This window comes from Triticum aestivum, chromosome 5D, assembly GCF_018294505.1.
Source record: "Triticum aestivum cultivar Chinese Spring chromosome 5D, IWGSC CS RefSeq v2.1, whole genome shotgun sequence".
Taxonomy (NCBI): domain Eukaryota; kingdom Viridiplantae; phylum Streptophyta; class Magnoliopsida; order Poales; family Poaceae; genus Triticum; species Triticum aestivum.
This window is the reverse complement of record NC_057808.1, coordinates 445,127,869-445,148,003: the sequence shown is the minus strand read 5'-3', so window position 1 is coordinate 445,148,003 and position 20,135 is coordinate 445,127,869. Positions and strand designations below refer to the sequence as shown.

Here is a 20,135-nt window from a genome sequence, read left to right as displayed (position 1 = left end):
ACCCCCCCGAGCCCCGCCACCCTCGCCGCCCCTCGCCGGAGCTAGCCGGAGCCCCGCCGGAGCCCTGCCCCGACGAGGTATACCTCGCCTCGTTTTGCCGATTTTGTTAAAAAAAACGTTCGTTTAAAAAAACCTAGATCGGTTTTTTTCGGTTTTGTTATTTCGTGAACGTTCACCGACTCGTTCGTTTTAACGAACGTGTTCGTCGGATTTTCTCTGTTAACGAACGTCCGTTCTTTAACCGTTCGTCCGTTTTTCTTTTCGTCGGATTTTTCCGCGATTATCTCAGATCTCGATTTCTGATCGAATCTTCGTTTCTGTTTAACTTTTCGCTCGTTTATCGGAATCAGGCGATTCAAGCGCCTAGAGTTCCGTCTCAAAATTCTCTTTCCGTTTAACCTACTCAAACAAGTTTTTGCTACTGTAAAATTTGACCTAGATCCAGATTAGTAAACGAAGCTTGTTTCTTTCACCGTTTGACTTTCGTTGCTTCGTTCGAGTTGATTCTTTTTGCAAACCGGAGTTCTTAAGTTGAACTTTCTGGTTGGATCTTTCATTCGAGTTTTACCTGTGCATTAGATGAGTACTGATTGTCTGCTTGTTTGTTTGCGATAGAGTATCCGGAGTGTGCCGCTTGTTACTTCGAATCGCTAGGTTTCGCGGATCATCAGCAAGGCAAGTAACACTTTGATCATGTACCTTCCATACCCAGTTTTATTGCATTAGTTCTATTCCTCAAACATTGCATGGTTAGGATCTAATTAAATTGTGGGTATTGGGAAGTAGTTGAGGTAGTACCTATTACCTGTTTTCTTATCAAACCCTTGGGAGTTACTTCTACGTTGCTATTGTATTGCCATGCTATGCTCGTAGACGTGGATTGGGTTTGAGTGATATTCATGACAGATGTGAGATTTTTAATAATGGTTTACCTAAGGTGGCAACTAAAACTCACATCTGGGTGGATTGAGGCACCTGGAGAATCCAGTGTTGTCTGTTTGTATAAGGACCGCCACCCAGGCTCAAAGGGATCATAAGATTATTCATGCTAGAAACTTCCGTGTGCAGCCACAAGCTATTATGGGCTCTAGCATAGTTGAGTAGGTTACATGATCTCTTGAAGAGGTGGGCTAGCAGATGTAGGGGAAAGTAGGTGTACCGGTCCACCCAGAGTAAAGAGTGATTGTTCCTGAAAGACTGTGTCTCGGTCATCCGTTTCTCAAACATCATGCAGTGCGAGAATCAAGCGGAGGCGATCGAGTCTTGTGGGGAAAAGTGCGCAAACCTCTGCAGAGTGTACAAACTAATCATGATTAGCCATGTCCCCGGTTATGGACAACTTGAGTATCTAGTACCTGGATTATCATTTGAATCTCATCACCATGTTACTTTTAATTAATTTTGCTGGGTTAATGATGACACTTAATTGGGATTGAGTTGGAGGTACCTTCTCAATGTTTAACAACCACCATGATAGTTAAATAAAATTTATTCCTTTGCAGTAGGGAAAAATTGGCTTTTCGCAAAAACTTAACCATAGAGCTTTCCACCAGCCTTATATGCATGTAGTATAGCATTATTATTGTTCATTACTCTCTATGTGTTACATTGCTAGCATACTCCATGTGCTGACCCATTTTCGGGCTGCAACGTTTCATGTTGCAGACTTTTCAGACAACGAGTAAGGTGCCTTAGGTCGTGGTCTTATACTCAGTGATGCCGCTGGAGTTGATGGACTCACTTATCTTCCAAGTCTTCCGTTGTTATCGTTTTTAGATGGCCTTAAGCCATATTTGTCATACTTAATCTCTTTGGAGATATTCGATGTAATAAGTGTGTGATTGCTACTCTGTTATAAATCCTCCATTTGTACTGTGCGTGTCAGCATTACTGATCCAGGGATGACACTGGTGCACAGCAGCACAGACCATTTGAGGTCTGGTCGCTACAATATAAGGAGGCTTGTGTGTGATAGAGCGTATTGTATCACGGGGTTTGGATGCACCGGCGAAGTTTGCACCAACTCTCGAGGTGAGAAAGGGCAATGCACAGTACCGAAGAGGCTAGCAATGATGGAAGGGTGAGAGTGTGTATAATCCATGGACTCAACATTAGTCATAAAGAACTCACATACTTATTGCAAAAATTTATTAGCTATCGAAACAAAGCATTAGGCGCATGCTCCTAGGGGGATAGATTGGTAGGAAAATACCATCGCTCGTCCCCGACCGCCACTCATAAGGAAGACAATCAATAAATAAATCATGCTCCGACTTCGTTACATAACGGTTCACCATACGTGCATGCTACGGGAATCACAAACTTCAACACAAGTATTTCTACAATCCACAATTACCCACTAGCATGACTCTAATATCACCATATTTATATCGCAAAACTATTGCAAGGAATCAAACATATCATATTCAGTGATCTACAAGTTTTATGTAGGATTTTATGAATAACCATGTGAATGACCAATTCCTTTCAACTCTCTAAATAGATATAAGTGAACCATGAGAGTTTAATTCTTTCTACAAAAGATATGCCCATGCTCTAACAAATATAAGTGAAGCATAATACGTCTCCGTCGTATCTATAATTTTTTATTGTTCCATGCCAATATTCTACAACTTTCATATACTTTTGGCAACTTTTTATACTATTTTTGGGAGTAACATACTGATCCAGTGCCTAGTGCCAGTTCCTGTTTGTTGCATGTTTTTTGTTTCGCAGAAAATCCATATCAGACGGAGTCCAAACGGGATAAAAACTTATGGAGATTATTTTTGAATATATGTGATTTTTAGGAAAAAGAATCAACACGAGACGATGCCCGAGGGGCCCACAAGGATGGAGGGCGCGCCCCTGGTCCTTGTGGCCACTCCTTAAGGCGGTTGGTGCCCTTCTTTCGCCGCAAGAAAGCTAATATCCGGATAAAATTCGTGTTAAAATTTCAGCCCAATCGGAGTTAAGGATCTCCGGGAATTTAAGAAACGGTGAAAGGCCAGAATCTGGGAGCGCAGAAACAGAAGGAAACAGAGAGAGAGAGATCCAATCTCGGAGGGGCTCCCGCCCCTCCGCCGCCATGGAGGCCATGGACCAGAGAGGAAACCCTTCTCCCATCTAGGGGAAGGTCAAGGAAGAAGAAGAAGGAGGGGGATCTCTTCCCCTCTCTCCCGGTGGCGCCGGAACACCGCCGGGGCAATCATCATGCCGGTGATTGAGGGAGTCCTGGACTAAGGGGTCCTCGGGCGTCCGGCCTGTTGAACATGGGCTGGACTAATGGGCTGTGAAGATACAAGACCAAAGACTCTCTCCCGTGTCCGGATAGAACTCTCCTTGGCATGGATGGCAAGCTTGGCGACCACATATGAAGATTCCTTTCTCTCTAACCGACTTTGTACAACCCTAGTCCCCTCCAGTGTCTATATAAACCGGAGGGCTTAGTCCAGAAACAGATACAGTCATATAGGCTAGACTTCTAGGGTTTTAGCCATTACGATCTCGTGGTAGATCAACTCTTGTAATACTCATATTCATCAAGATAAATCAAGCAGGAAGTAGGGTATTACCTCCATAGGGAGGGCCCGAACCTGGGTAAACATTGTATCCCCCGTCTCCTGTTACCATCGACCTTAGACACACAGTTCGGGACCCCCTACCCGAGATCCGCCGGTTTTTACACCGACATTGGTGCTTTCATTGAGAGTTCCACTGTGCCGTCCCCAAAAGGTTCAATGGCCTCTTCAAACATCAACAATGATGCTGTCCAAGGGGAAACCTTCCTCCCCGGACAGATCTTCGTGTTCGGCGGCTTCGCACTGCGGGCCAACTCGCTTGGCCATCTGGAGCAGATCGACGGCTACGCCCCTGGCCATCAGGTCAGATTTGGGAGCTTGAACTACGTCGCGGACATCCGCGGAGACTTGATCTTTGACGGATTCGAGACCACGTCTGCCGCTCCCTATCCCTACGATGAACATGATTTAAATCTGTCGTTGGACCATACTCAGGAAATTGCACCTGTAACCGCTCCGGCCTTAGATCCGGAGCAGACCGCGCCATCCGAGGACGGGAAGCTCAACCCCGCCACGGAAGCTGCAGACCCCGTGGCATTGGAGCAGCACACAGCCCTAACTTCGGGTGATATCGATGTCTCCGGAACCTCGAACTCGTTTCCGGCCATAAGTTCCAAACCATGTGTGACCGCGCATGTCAAGCTGGATCAGTCATCGATCGTCGAATTTAGCACCGCAGACATCTTCTGGCACTCGCCTCTAGGCGACGTGCTGAACTCATTAAAAAATCTGTCCTTAGCGGGGGACTCACAGCCGAACTATGTCCGGTTCGTACTGGAGGCTGATGATGGGGAATTTCGCTTCCCACCCGCTACCCACTACATACCCACTGTCGAGGACTTAACCGACATGCTCGATTACGGCTCCAAAGACATCAACGGTATGGACGACGATGCAGAGGAGGAGCATGTCCAAAACCCGCCGTTTACCGGACGCTGGACGGCCACTTCTTCGTACGGCGTATACATGGTGGATACACCCAAAGAGAATAGCGGTGAGGACAAGGAAAAGCCAGTCGAGGACGAGCCTCCCAAGACACAACCAAAGCGCCGGCGTCAGTGGCGCCGCTCTAAATCCCGCCGCAGCAAGGACAACAACACCGACACAGGAGATGATCACACTCCGGACGTTGCCGAAGACAGAGAAGATCCCGACGAACAAACGGCCGAACAGGACGATCGGGAAGATGGGCAAGTTAGCCCTGATGAACAGGCCATAGACGACAACTCGGAGGGCATCACTTATCTTCCACCCTCCGAGGATGAGGTGAGCCTTGGCAACGAGGATTTCATCGTGCCTGAGGAACCTCTCGAGCAAGAACGCTTTAGCGTCAGCTAATAGCCACTGCAAGAAGCCTGAAAAAGAAGCAGCAACAGCTTCAAGCTGATCAAGATTTGCTCAACGATAGATGGACTGATGTCCTGGCAGCCGAAGAATACAGCCTTAAGCGCCCAGCCAAAAGTTACCCGAAGCGCAAACTATTACCTCAGTTCGATGACGAGGCACCGGAGCCCGTACCATCATCGCGCAATGCGGCTGACCGACCACCACGCGGTCGGGATAAAGCGGCAACTCAAGCCGAACACCAGACCGCCTTACCTCGCCGTAAAGGCAGGGACAAAACAGCTCGGGGTTACACATATGACCTTCGGCAAGACCTGGATAGTAGAGCAGGACACACAAGGTCGATCTATGGATCGCGAGGACATGCCTTGACACGCGACGACGGCTACCTATTCGGACGTGACAAACCTAGTCATGCCCGGGCCGAAAACCATAGACGGACTCCATCGGAGCTACGTCGCGATGCGGCCCGATATAGAGGCGCCGCACACCCTCTCTGCTTCACTGACGAAGTAATGGATCATGAATTCCCAGAAGGGTTTAAACCCGTAAACATCGAATCATACGATGGAACAACCGATCCTGCGGTATGGATCGAGGATTTTATTCTCCACATCCATATGGCCCGCGGAGATGATCTTCACGCCATCAAATACCTCCCACTAAAACTCAAAGGGCCAGCTCGGCACTGGTTAAACAGTCTGCCTGAAAATTCTATTGGCAGCTGGGAGGACTTGGAAGAAGCCTTCCTTGACAACTTCCAAGGTACATATGTCCGGCCACTAGACGCCGATGACTTAAGTCACATAGTTCAACAGCCTAGAGAGTCAGCCAGGAAATTCTGGACTAGGTTCCTAACTAAAAAGAACCAGATCATCGACTGTCCGGACGCCGAAGCCCTAGCGGCCTTTAAACATAGCATCCGTGACGAATGGCTCACCCGCCACCTCGGCCAGGAAAAGCCGAAGTCCATGGTAGCCCTCACGACACTCATGACCCGCTTTTGTGCGGGTGAGGATAGCTGGTTGGCTCGTAGCAAAAACACAGAAAGCGAAACGGGCACCCCCGAGGTCAAAAATAGCGACGGCAAGCTCCGACGCAGCAGACACAAACGCCGAAGCAATGGTGACAACACCGATGACACGACAGTAACACCGGATTCAGTGGTTCCAAGTCCGGTCAGCGGAAGAAGCCATATAAAAGAAACAATCAGGGACCATCCAGCCTGGACCGCATACTCGATCGTCCGTGCCAGATCCATGTCACCCCAGACAAACCAGCCAATCATACCAACAGAGGTTGTTGGGTTTTTAAACAGGCCGGCAAGTTAAATGCCGAGAACAAAGAAAAGGGATCGCAAAGCGAGGACGATGACGAGGAGCCCCGGCAACCGAACACAGGGGGACAAAAGAAGCCCCCCCAGGTCAAAACAGTGAACATGATATATGCTACACACATCCCCAAGAGGGAGCGCAAGCGCACGCTCAGGGACGTCTATGCGATAGAGCCAGTCGCCCCAAAATTTAATCCATGGTCGTCATGCCCGATCACATTTGATCGACGGGGTCATTCGACCAGTATCCGTCATGGCGATTCAGCCGCATTGGTCCTTGACCCAATAATTAACGGATTCCACCTGACGCGAGTCCTTATGGACAGCGGCAGTAGCCTGAACCTGCTCTATCAAGATACAGTGCGCAAAATGGGCATTAACCCATCACGGATTAAGCCCACAAAGACTACCTTTAAAGGAGTCATACCAGGGGTAGAGGCCCATTGTACGGGCTCAACTACGCTAGAGGTTGTCTTTGGATCTCCGGACAACTTCCGAAGCGAAGAGCTAATCTTCGATATCGTCCCTTTTTGCAGCGGCTACCACGCACTGCTCGGACGAAGCGCATTCGCTCGATTCAATGCGGTCCCTCATTATGCTTACCTCAAGCTCAAGATGCCCAGACCACGCGGCGTCATAACAGTTAATGGAAATACGGAACGCTCCCTCCGTACCGAGGAGCACACCGCTGCCTTAGCAGCAGAAGTACAAAGCGGCCTTTTCAAGCAAGGCCTTAATTCGGCGGCCGAGCCCCCGGACACTATCAAGAGGGTCCGGACTACTCTTCAGCAGGACAGCCCGGCTCGTCAAGAGCTCGACTAGCAATTTGGCCTCCGTCCCGGTCCCAATGAAGTGGCGGCATTTGCACCGCGCGTACATAACTACGCACTCAAAATACCATGGGGACAGGCAGAGGCATAACTAACTTGTGATCCACAATACGGCTTGACCGCTCCCGGACACATATACTTTCACTTTTTCTTTTCTGCTTTTCAGGTTTCTTTTCCAGAGGCCTTCCCTGACGACTTGATCGCATGTCATTTCAAAGGACAAATACACCAAGCCGACAGTCAGCTTGGACGTAGAGGGGAATTTCTAAGTGGTTTCTTAAACAACCACTCTACCTGTCTCCAGGGGCCCACGCGCAGCTCTCCCTTGGTCGTGGCATGTCAAATAGCCCGTTGCTTATCGCACTACTTGTATCAATGCGCTTTGACGTATTAATCAAATCATAATGGAAACAGTTTGCGGCCCAAATTTTAGGGCCCCTGCTTATTGCTTTTGCTCCTTTTGTATTTTCCTTTTTTACTATTAATAAGCTTATCAGATAGCACCCGTACACTGTGGTACGTTTCAATTTACCAGGGGCTTCATAGCGCCCCACACCATGGCAACAAAGTCCGAATACTTTTTACAGTATGGTTCGGCACCCCGAATTTAGCACTATATGCATTGGCTCCGAATCATGTCTTTGGTCAATAGTTGGGTTGCCCGGCTCCTGTGCTTGCTACCTTACGTTCCGCTATATCGGCTAAGGTAGTAAAGGGAGCACTACTATGATTGTGCCCTGGTTTACCCGAAGGAGCACCTCAGTAGAGAAAGCCGAAAACGGACTGCCATGATGCGGCGAGAGCCGGCCAGCTCTTCGGAGGTTTCAAATCGTTAGAGATATTTTCCACATTACGTGAAAGATCGATACCTACCCGATCATGCGCTTATAGCATTCTAGTTCGGATACTAGGGGCTGCGCCCACATTTTTATTGTCAAACTCCTATGGCTAAGTGAGAGTGCTAAAGCCGCATAGTCCAATTGCCTGGTTCGTTGCGCTAAACACCTCCTTCAAGGACCAAACAATTGGATCAAGAGTTTTTAGATTCCATCCCGAACACCCCCGTACTACCTACGTGGGGGCAGAAGCCGATGACTGGCCAACTCTCAGATTTCATACAAAACGGCCACACAGGAGGTAATTTTTTTTTAAACATAACAAAAATTATATTACATAACAACTTTGTTTCATCATACATGGCAGAGACAACATGAATGTATTCATTCAAAGATAATGTCTTTCGCACATTGCTTTGCTACAATGCGAGACCCCTCCAGGATGTCTTCAAAATATCGCTCTGGTGTGCGGTGCTCCTTGCCCTCAAGCGGCCCTTCGGTCACGAGCTTGACGGCGTCCATGTTCGCCCACCAGACCTTGACACGAGCGAAGGCCATGCGCGCGCCCTCGATGCAGACCGACCGCTTGATGACGTCCAGCCGAGGACAGGCGTTCACTAGCCGCTTCACGAGTCTGAAGTAACTGCCGGGTATAGCTTCGGCAGGCCACAGCCGGATTATTAAATCCTTCATGGCCAGTTTGGCCACCCTATGCAGCTCGACCAGCTACTTTAGCTGATCGGTGAAGGGCACTGGATGTTCCGGCGCAAGGTATTGCGACCAGAACAGCTTCTCCGTTGAGCTCCCTTCTTCGGCTCGGAAGAACTCCGCAGCGTCTGACACACTGCGCGGCAAATCCGTAAACGCCCCTGAAGAACTGCGAATCCGGGTTAGTAAGACATACTGCTTCTTCACATACTTTCTTTGCATACTAAACGCCTTACCCGCCGCGATCTTCCTGGCCTCCTGGATCTCCTGGAGGGCGCCCTGGGCCTCAACCCGGGCTTCTTCCGCGCTTTGGCGGGCCTTGGCGAGTTCGGCCTCTTGAGCCGAAACATCGCACTCCAAGGCCTCGCATTTCTTCACAACATCCTAGAGCTCTTGCTGGACCTCGTTGACCCTGGCCTTGAGCTTCTTACGGGCGGATTGCTCCTTGGCAGCTTTCTCCTCAGCTTCGGCCAGGGCCTTTTTAAGGGCCTCGACCTCGGTCGTCGCTCCTAGACATATCATAACGCTATGGTCAATACACATCATTTATTCTTTCCGAATATATAGCGAGTCATCAAATACCTTGCTGGTCCGCTAGCTGCTTCCTCGCTTGGCCGAGCTCCTCCTCGGCCCGCTCCAGTCTCTGCTTTAGTCTGGAGACTTCGGCAGCATGTGAGGTCGCGGCCAGCAACGACGCCTGCTCATTCATACAAGACACATTTAGTTAGTTTCCTGCAAAAACGACCCTCTGTCCGGTTTTGCTTTCTGAACATCGGACAGTTTCTCAGGGGCTATTGCCTATATGGGGATTTTCTCCTTTGCGTCGCTTACCTCAAAACCTGTCAGCAGGCCGCTGCAGGCTTCGGTCAGTCCGCTCTTGACGTACTGAACCCTCTCAATCACCGTACCCATAAGGATACGGTGTTCTTTCACAATGGAAGCGCCTCGCAGCGCTTTCAGAAAATTGTCCGGTGCCCCTGGTTGAACAGAGGTCACCGGTGGGATAGCGACACCTCCGTCTTTCAAAGGAGACTGCACGCCGGACTCCGGAACCGTGTAGGTCTCCGGAACCGTATCCGGACGGGGGCCGAACTGAGTACGGCCCCATCGCCAGTCTCCATGGGGGACTGCTCCCCCATGTGTCCGGCGGCCGAGGTTTCGCCCTCTGGCGCCACCCTGACAGCCTCCTGAGACACTCCCTAGCTTGGGAAAGTCCTTCACGACATCACCTCGGTGTCGCCCTTGGCCGTGGGAGAGTAAGCGATCGGCGGTGACGCGCTGGCCATCGCCCTTGAATCCAACGAACCTCTTGATGAGGATCGCTGAGAGCTGTCATGGGCCGGACTGCAATTGCACAATTAACCATGTTAATACAACACTACTAGGGAAAAGTTTATACACAGACGCTTACTAGTAGCGCGGGTTTATACCCCTCGCTACTGCTACTTACTAGTAGCGCGGGTTTTAACCCCTCGCTACTACTAAGTTGATAGTAGTAGCGCGGGTTTTTACCCCTCGCTACTACTAAGTTGATAGTAGTAGCGCGAATTTTTAACCCTCGCTACTACTAAGTGGTCTCTGCCGTGCCCCCCCCGGGACATGCCATAGTAGTAGCGAAGGTTATAAACCTGTGCTACTACTTTGTGAATAGCTGTAGCGCAGGTCAGATGCCCACGCTACTAGTATATTCCCACACCACCCACCCCCGATCCACCCCACCAACCGTCCCACTCCACCCACCACTGTTTGTCTAAAAAAACACCCAACCCTCGATCCAGATCCCCTCCTCTCTTCTCCCGATTCACCCCTCGTCTCCCTCCCATCCCACGCCGCCGCCCACCACCCCGGCGACCTCCCCACCGGCGATCCCCAGCCTCTCCCTCTCCTTCTCCCCTGCATCCGTCGCCCGCACCATCCCTCCCAGTCCCAGATCAACCCGCGCCAAGAATTAGAATCCGGCCCTGCCATGCCGGACGGCGACGATGCCGACCATCTCAACACGCCCCGCCCAAAAAACCGCGACGGCGGGAGGCACCATGTGCTGGTTATTCCCGCTCCCGCCGGCAATGGCCTGCACCTGCAGGTGGAAGGAGGAGGAGGGGGCGAGGAACTGCAGCAAACCGCCATGTTCTGCTCTCTTCCTAAAGACGCTACTGCAGGTGCAGATGCTGCTGCTGATGCCACGGATGCCACTGCTGTGGGTTCTGCTACCCTGCCTGCTCCTGCCGCCACGGTGACGGTGGCTGCTCCCTCCGGCGGAGTCGTCCCTTGCAAAAGTTGCAATGCTGCTCATGCTCAGGCGTGGTGGTAGAAGACCTTCTTGTTCCCGCGTCAAGATGGTAATGGGAACGGGAATGGCACACAGCTCCTCCTCGCCTTCCGCTTCGTCTTCGTCGCCGGCAAACTGCAGAGACCCATCAGACCTGAATTTGGCGGCGTCCACAGCCCCTACCCCTGTTTTAGATAAACTCTGCTTTCTGCAACTGTATTCCAGAGAGCCTCACCTGACAGAACAGAGTAAACTAACTGTTAGTAATGGATCAGCAAATTAAGTGGTTTACTCCTGTTCTGTGTCTATGTACACATATGCTTGCTTGCTTATCTGTGAAGTACTCATGCATGAAGTCTGGTCATTACCCTGGCTGCGTACAGTAGCAGTAAACATTGTTAGCTTAATCCAAACTTATTAGTCTACAAATCTACATCGGTGTAGTAGTCTAGGAAAACTAGCTTGAGTCGATTTGCTTTTCTTGTGTTACTAGTGTCCGGCCAGAATTAGTAAGGTGTGATCAACGTGGCCGTATAATTAGATTAGGAAAAATACTAACTTGAGTCCGACTAGGACTTGTCCTAGCTATCTAGCTGCGTTGGTAGGAGTATAATACCAGGATTGGGAATTTGTAGTCCAAGTCGGTTAATAGGTGAGTCTGATTTGACTAGAACCTGTATCCACTGGTGGTGGCTGCGTCCATATATATACACCAGCTGGGTTCATTCAATGGAGTAACCTACACTAGCTCATTCACTACTAGTTAGATCAATGGAGTAACATGTTATTTCCTTTGCATTTTTTACTGTAAAAAGTCATGGCTCACCTATTAACCGGCGGCCGTAGAAGGACTAATCACCTAACTGAAACACTAATAATCAGAAGATAGATTAAACTTCGTTTAATGGATATACAACATATTGAATTATTTTCTATTTGGTCTAATTGATATAATCATGTCTAATAGAGTTCACAATCTTTACTTTGAAGATCTGTAGCTAGACGTTAGAACTGTTGACATGCAAATAATTAACTAACTGCATGTCGTACTTGAATTATAGGTTTTTTGTTTTCGTCACTCCTTTGTTATATGGAAGAAGACTTCATGGTTAGCATTATTTATTATAACACATTCATATAAGATTTTCTTGCCACTGTAAGTAGGAAGTTAATTTTTTTGGTCTGTTTTTTTCTGCGAGGATTTTGGTCTGTTTTTCTAATAGTACTAGGAAATTGCCCGTGCGTTGCAACGGGGCACATTCTAGTAGTTAAATACCAATCATGTCTAACATATATCGTTAGGATTCTCATGCACATAAGGTGGAATTATTGATTTCTTTTTTCCTGGCAAGTCACTTTTGTGTGGTTCAGTATCAATGATGACTTACATATATCATTATATCATTAGGTAATTGCCCGTGCATTGTAACGGGGCATAAATATTCTAATAGTTTAGTACAATCATGGCAAATATATACCTTTACAACCCTTACGCACATCTTGCCGAATCATGTCTTGTTCATAAACATTTCGTCTGAAAGCAAATATAAAATGTAATGCATCCATCAATCCCATTTTTATATGGACAAAATATGAGCGGGCCATGAAACCCCAAGATTGAGTTCTACTCCCTCTATAACAAGATATTTTTTCACACTACGATAATGTCAAAAATGTCTTATATTACGTCACAGAGGGAATAGTTGCTTGTGTTTTTCTAACACCGGCACATACATCCTCGTATTGCCGTCTACCTCGCTTGCACACCATATTTTTTCTAAACTTGGTAAATCTATAAATGGTCTCACATATCTTGGGAGATGAAGTGTACTGTATGTCTAATTTGCAAATGGAACGACTGTGGTGCAGGTGACTGCATATTAAATTTCTTATTTACAAAAAATAATCAAAGATGCGTGGAATGATGACTCTAAATACAGAGTAGTACAACATGATGTTATGTGGTCAATGCAATGATATCACGAATCCATTAGTAGTAAGGACTCAGGAGTAAATTATGAGTTAACTTCTACGAAGTGGGCTCCTTTATCCATGTTCGTTTTTCTCCCTTGAGCTAGCACATCGAAGTAAGGTGAGCCTCTACTGAATATAAAGAGAACAACAACATCCTCTGGTTTTCACTTCTAGTGCACCTAGACTGCTAACCAGCTTGTACTTCTTTCCCATCTAATAAAGTTCGGCCAACGGCCCTTGGAGAAACAACTATGTTATACTCTTAACTGCAACATGTAGAGTCATTTCATTGAACATCTCTTAGTCGTTTAGATAGACGGAGGAACAAGAAATAAAAATCATATCATAGGAAAGAAGATTACCTTGCTTGCCCCTGGCAGTCCCGTACGAAATCCCATCAACAGTGCCCATGGCATATGATCACAATTTACAAGTTATACATATCAACATACTGGAATGTGTGGCAATTCTGAACATTAGTGCATGCCTTGAATCATTGAATGTCTTGAGCTTGTACTCCTTAACCGTTTCACCACCTGAATCTGTGCTCCCCCCTTATAATTTCTCATGTGCAACATCAGCATGATCTGAGAAGATAAGGACTGTCCACTACTGCAGGATGTTCTTATCTGAATCTCTAATTGGAGTCACATGCTCTCGTTGTCCTGTCTTGCTCTTGCAACAGTAGCTGCTGCTGCTGCCTTTTTATTGGTGATCTCTCTGCTTTGTTTGTTGCTAATGCACGTATGCGAATGCAAGGAGCTCACCTCAGCGGGTGCTACGGACATGGCGGGCGGTCGTGGCGCAGCATGTTGAGAAGGACGGCCTTGAGGTGCGGTACACCGGCGAGCCCGTCCCGGCTGCCGTCCGGTCCCCCGCGTCTATAGATGAAACGTGCCCACAAGGATCGGCCATATGGATAAGAAAGATATATGTGAATCACGATTTTAGAAAATCCAAATCGGGAGTGCATGTGCAGGGCCGTTGATGGGGGAGTGCGAGCGGCCTAGAGATTTTTCCCTTCTTTTCCGCGGATCTCAACAATTTCTTCCTGCATGTCACGCGCGGTCTCCGCGATTATCTTCCATACATGTATGTGATTGCCTCCTTCTGATTTGTTTACCGATTGGTTGAAAGAAGAAAGGAAATTGATGACCTTCATTAAGTTTATTGCATTACCATAGAGGATATTCATTACCATATATATACTGATCGCGTTTGTATTACCAAACAAAAGATTGGTTACCATACATGAATTATCTGGTTGCCAAAAAAAATAGAGTGAGTCTGTCCAGCCAGATGTGAATAAAACCGGCAAATAGGAACCAGCAGAAAGAAAACCGGTGAAGGGAAGAAAGAAAACCGATGGTGGGGTGGGGGTCGTACGAGAGAAGGATGGACGAAGGGTGGGCGACGTAAGAGGGGAGAGGGAACGTTACGTTCTTTTTAGGTAGTAGAGATATATGATCTTTCAGTCACAGTTCCAGTATTTTAGAACTAAAGCTCCCCCCTAATTAAAATGCAGAAACGTGTTTTTGACAAGGTCACTGTCTTAGAAACACTAGAAAATATCTGTCTTTTAACTTCGTTTAACTAAAGCTTCCCCCTAATATTTCTTACTGCAGCTTTAAGCTTCACTGTCATCTAACTTTGTCTAGTTAATTTTTGTTATCTGTCTTTGAACCTATAAAATGGGTGATATGTACACTTGTCGTTAACTACATGTGTTTCCTGAACATGTCTAAAGTGTTTATAAGAAATACAGTTATGAGCTCGGGCAATCGTAGGATGACTAGACACATACTACATATGATTTGAGATGTATATGTATGCAGTTTCACCCTTTGCTAAAAAATGTCCTATACAATGTAGACTTTGTGAAGCCACATGAGCTAGGGGTTGCACCGCAGGAGCATAGCGTGTACAAGTACTGAACATTGAAGATTGCATTGCAGCTCATCAGTATGCCTTCCTTGCAATCTTTGAAGCCAATTAAATTCGGAAGTGTTATTTTTTCTGTACAAGTTTGTATGTGTCAAGTACTTGCTAATTAATGTTTTGAGGGGTGCTCATATACTTACTCGGCAACATGGAAAGTTTTCACATTTGTTCTAGGTGTCTCTATGGGTTAGCGACTTAGCATACATGTTGTAATAAGGTTTCACATTTGCTTCTCTGACAAGGTCTGTTTTTATTCATAGGTAGAAGATAGCGACAGAGTGCTGCAGGATAATGAGATATTGAAGCGGCAGACTGAATCCATGACACTGAAGTGCAATTGCGGCAGATTATCTCTATCTTTTCTTTTCATTTTTCTTATTATTGAGTGAGAACGGAATGAGGAACTGTGTGATAGTACATACAACAACTGTAGTAAAAAGAAACTTATGTTTGCAACTATTAATGACATAGATACTTGCATGTTCTTTGAAGTGGTCATTTGTGAGTAGCAATGCATAATGAGGTTTTTTGGCTGATTTATTTGCTTCGGTTTCCGGTTAACCATGAAATAGGAGCCCAGCAATGCTCACTATTGTGTTTACTGGGAACTGTATGCATAAAATGGAATTGGTGGATTTTATTTTTTTTAAATATAAATTAGTTAGTAGTGGCGTGGGAAAAAACTGCGCGCTACTAGTATTTAGGATACTAGTAGCGCTGATAGTATGGACACGCTACTACTATTTCGTTAGTAGTGGCGCGGGTACGAAATAGCAGTAGCGTGGGAGTTAGTAGTAGTGCGGGTTTAACCCACGCTACTACTAACTATTAGCTGTAGCGCGATACTAGTAGCGCAGGTACTCGCGCTGCTAATAGCCATTTTACCCGCGCTGCTAGTAGCCTTTTTCCTAGTAGTGCAATAAGGAGGAAAAGCCGGGTACACGGGCGAGTACGAGTCTGTCAGTACTTACGATGCGGCCAGGGGCTTGCTCCGCGGGCGTCGCTCCGGACTGCTGTCGATGTCCCACGCGGTTTTATCCGCGAGGGAGCCTTTCCCCTTCTTGGGCGCCTCCGCCTCTAGATTTGTGGAGGCCGCCCTCTTCTTCCTTCCCCCATCAGGGGGAGGGTTGCTTTCCTCCTCCTCCTCATTGTCATCTTCGGCGGCAGAGGAGTGAGTCTTGTCTTCGGACATCACGTCCGAAGTGCCTTTGCGGCGGGGGCCACCCCGGCCCCCCTTGGCCTTCTTCTCCGGCGGCTGCTAGGGCACCGGGACCAGCATCTTCGCCAGAAGCGGGATGACTGGTTCTTCGGGCAGTGGAGCCGAACTGTGAATTCGCTCCGCTTTCTCCGTCCATTCCTGAAAGGATAAATTAGCAAAGTTTAGTTACCCTCCTTGGACAAGCAGGTAGAGAGTATGCCTTGAGATGTGAAGGACTTACGGCGCTAGCGGCGTGGGCAAGATCGTGCCCACGATCCGAGTCTATGGCCGGCGGCTTCTTGTCGCCCTTGAAGAGCAGCTTCCAGGCGTCTTCGTCAGTGGTGCCGAAGAGCCTCACCAAGGTCTGGTGCTTCTCCGGATCAAATTCCCATAGAGGGGAAGTTCGGCTTTGGCAGGGGAGGATCTGGCGAACTAGCATAACCTGGATCACGTCGACGAGCTTGATGTTTTTGTCCACCATGCTTTGGATGCGCGTTTACAGTGCCATCAGCTCGTCCGACGAAGACCAATTTGGGCCCTTCTCCATCCAGGAGGTCAGTCGCATTGGAGCCCCGGACTTGAATTCGGGAGCCGCGGCCCAGGTGGCGTCGCGGGGCTATGTGATATAGAACCACAACTTCTGCCACTCCTTGACAGTCTCCACAAACGTGCCTTTGGGCCATGTGACATTGGGCATCTTGCTAACCATGGCTCCTCCGCACTCCGCGTGTTGGCCATCCACCACCTTCGGCTTCACGTTGAAGATCTTAAGCCACAGACCGAAGTGGGGCTGGACGCGGAGGAAAGCCTCGCACACGACAATGAATGCCGAGATGTTGAGGAAAGAGTTCGGGGCTAGATCATGGAAATCTAGCCCATAATAGAACATAAGTCCGCGGACGAAAGGGTGGAGTGGAAACCCTAGTCCGCGGACGAAATGAGGGAGGAACACCACCCTCTCGTTGGGTTTTGGTGTGGGGACGACTTGTCCCTTGGCCGGAAGCCGGTCGGCGATCTCCTTTGCCAGATACCCGGCCTCCCGAAGCTCGGCGATGTCCTTCCCCGTGACAGAGGAGGCCATTCACTTGCCTTGCCCTCCAGAGCCGGACATGGTTGAGAGCCTGCTCGGGTTGGAAGAGACGAGAACTTGGGCGCTGGAGCTCGAGAATGGAAGGGCAAAGAAGGCGTGGGTGAAGAAGAAGAATCCTTATCCCTTTATAAAGGCGGTGAATATCGAACGCCTCCCCACTCGCCTTAAAACTCGCCTATTCCCAAGGGCTGTGTAAACGGCACTGTTGGGTTACCCACGCCCGTATTGATAAGAATCCCGCAATAAGGGGACACGGTCTCTGCTTTGACAAGACGTGCCAATGGAAACCACATCTCAAAACGCGGAACGGCAGACGAAAACGGTTCGAAATAATGACCGAGCAGGCGTGATGTCATCTTGCGAAAAGTTGTCAGCGGATGGGACTCGTGAAATATTATACTCTCTAAGGCTGTGTGTGTGGTACTTGTGTTGCAGATCCGGACACGTTCGTTGCGTCCGAAGACTATCTTGGAGTATTCGGAAAGGAGAACCCGCCCTGTAATGCCGAAGACAATCTGCGCACCGGACGCCTCATCATTGAAGCCTGGTCCAGGGGCTACTGAGGGAGTCCTGGACTAAGGGGTCCTCGGGCGTCCGGCCTGTTGAACATGGGCCGGACTAATGGGCTGTGAAGATACAAGACCAAAGACTATCTTCCGTGTCCGGATAGGACACTCCTTGGCGTGGAAGGCAAGCTTAGCGACCACATATGAAGATTCCTTTCTCTGTAACCAACTTTGTACAACCCTAGTCCCCTCCGGTGTCTATATAAACCGGAGGGCTTAGTCCGGAAATGGATACAGTCATATAGGCTAGACTTCTAGGGTTTAGCCTCTACGATCTCATGGTAGATCAACTCTTGTAATACTCATATCATCAAGATCAATCAAGCAGGAGGTAGGGTATTACCTCCATCGAGAGGGCCCGAACCTGGGTAAACATCATGTCCCCCGCCTCCTGTTACCATCCGCCTTAGACGCACAGTTCGGGACCCCCTACCCGAGATCCGCCGGTTTTGACACCGACAGCGATCTACAACAACTTCGCCGCCGTCACCACCAACTCTCTCCCCCTCTATGCAGCGGTGTAACACCTCTTCTCCCTGCTGTAATCTTTAGTTAAACATGGCGCTCCATGCTATATATTATTTCCCAATGACGTATGGCTATCCTATGATGTTTGAGTAGATCCATTTTGTCCTATGGGTTAATTGATGACCGTGATTGGTTTGAGTTGCATGTTTTATTATTGGTACTGTCCTATGGTGCTCTCCGTGTCGCGCAAGCGTGAGGGATCCCCGCTATAGGGTTTGCAATATGTTCATGGTTTGCTTATTGTGTGCGTTGCGTGAGTGATAGAAACACAAACACGGATAAGTGGGTTATGACGTATGGGAATAAAGAGGACTTGATACTTTAATGCTATGGTTGGGTTTTACCTTAATGATCTTTAGTAGTTGCGGATGCTTGCTAGAGTTCCAGTCATAAGTGCATATGATCCGAGGAGAGAAAGTATGTTAGCTTATGCCTCTCCCTCATATAAAATTGCAATAATGATTACCGGTCTAGTTATTGATTGCCTAGGGACAAATAACTTTCTTGTGACAAAAAGCTCTCTACTAAAACTAACTTAGTTGTTTCTTTATCTAAACAGCTCCTAGTTTTTATTTACGTGCTCTTTATTATCTTGCAAATCTTTCCTATCACACCTACAAAGTAATTCTAGTTTCATACTTGTTCTAGGTAAAGCGAACGTCAAGTGTGCGTAGAGTTGTATCGGTGGTCGATAGAACTTGAGGGAATATTTGTTCTACTTTTGCTCCTCGTTGGGTTCGACACTCTTACTTATCGAAAGAGCCTACAACTGATCCCCTATAGTTGTGGGTTATCAAGACCTCTTTTCTGGCGCCGTTGCCGGGGAGCAATAGCGTGGGGTGAATATTCTCGTGCGTGCTTATTTGCTTTATCACTAAGTAGTTTTTATTTTCTGTTCTAAGTTGTTTTCTATCCTTAGTTATGGGTAGGAAACGAAAAATACCAAAAAAATTAGTTGTACCTACTAAACCAATGGTTGAAGAACCACCCAAAATCTATCAACTACCGGAGCTTTCTACTTGCATCATCATAGGATAGCCATACATCATTGGGAAATAATATATAGCGTTGAGCACCATGTTCAAGTAGAGATTACAGCGTGGAGAAGAGGTGTTACACCGCTGCATAGAGGGGGGGAGAGTTGGTGATGACGGCGGTGAAGTTGTTGGTGTAGATCGTTGGCACGATGATGGCCCCAGCAGCGTTCCGGCGCCACCGGGAGAGAGTGGGAGAGAGCCCCCCTTCTCCTTCTTCTTCCTTGACCTTCCCCCTAGATGGGAGAAGGGTTTCCCCTCTGGTCCTTGGCTTCCATGGCGGCGGAGGGGCGGGAGCCCCTCCGAGATTGGATCTCTCTCTCTCTCTCTATCTATCTATCTATATGTGTGTGTGTGTGTGTGTGTGTGTGTTTCCTTCTGTTTCCATGTTCCTAGATTCTGCCCTTTCACTGTTTCTTAAATTCCCGAAGATCCGTATCTCCGATTGGGCTGAAATTTTAACACAACTTTTATCCGAATATTAGCTTTCTTGCGCCAGAAGAAGGGCACCAACCGCCGTACGGAGTGGCCACAAGGATGAGGGGCGCGCCTCCAGTCCTTGTGGGCCCCTCGGGCATCATCTCGCGTTGACTCTTTTTCCCAAAAATCACATATATTCCGAAAATAGTGTCCGTAAGTTTTTATCCCGTTTGGATCCGTTTGATATCGATTTTCTACGAAAGAAAAAACATGCAACAAACAGGAACTGGTACTGTGTACTGGATCAATATGATAGTCCCAAAAATAGTATAAAAAGTTGCCAAAAGCATGTAAAAGTTGCAAAATTTTGGCATGGAACAATCAAAAATTATAAATACGACGGAGTGTATCATCGATTAACGCTTATGGAGAGATATCAACGGACTTTACCAGGGTGCTTCGGTGTTGGTGTTTGCAGGTTCA

General features: G+C 47.9%; 1 long non-coding RNA gene and 1 pseudogene across 1 annotated transcript; both read left to right on the top strand.

The window, feature by feature from the left end:
• LOC123120875 (uncharacterized) overlaps window positions 1-11,164 on the top strand; it is a 25,694-nt pseudogene extending 14,530 nt beyond the window's left edge.
• Window positions 11,165-11,812: 648 nt separating this feature from the next.
• On the top strand, window positions 11,813-15,120 carry LOC123125418 (uncharacterized). The gene is made up of 3 exons (XR_006461405.1): window positions 11,813-12,009; window positions 14,748-14,837; window positions 15,077-15,120. It is a non-coding gene; the product is annotated as an uncharacterized lncRNA (long non-coding RNA).
• The last annotated feature ends 5,015 nt before the right edge of the window (window positions 15,121-20,135 follow it).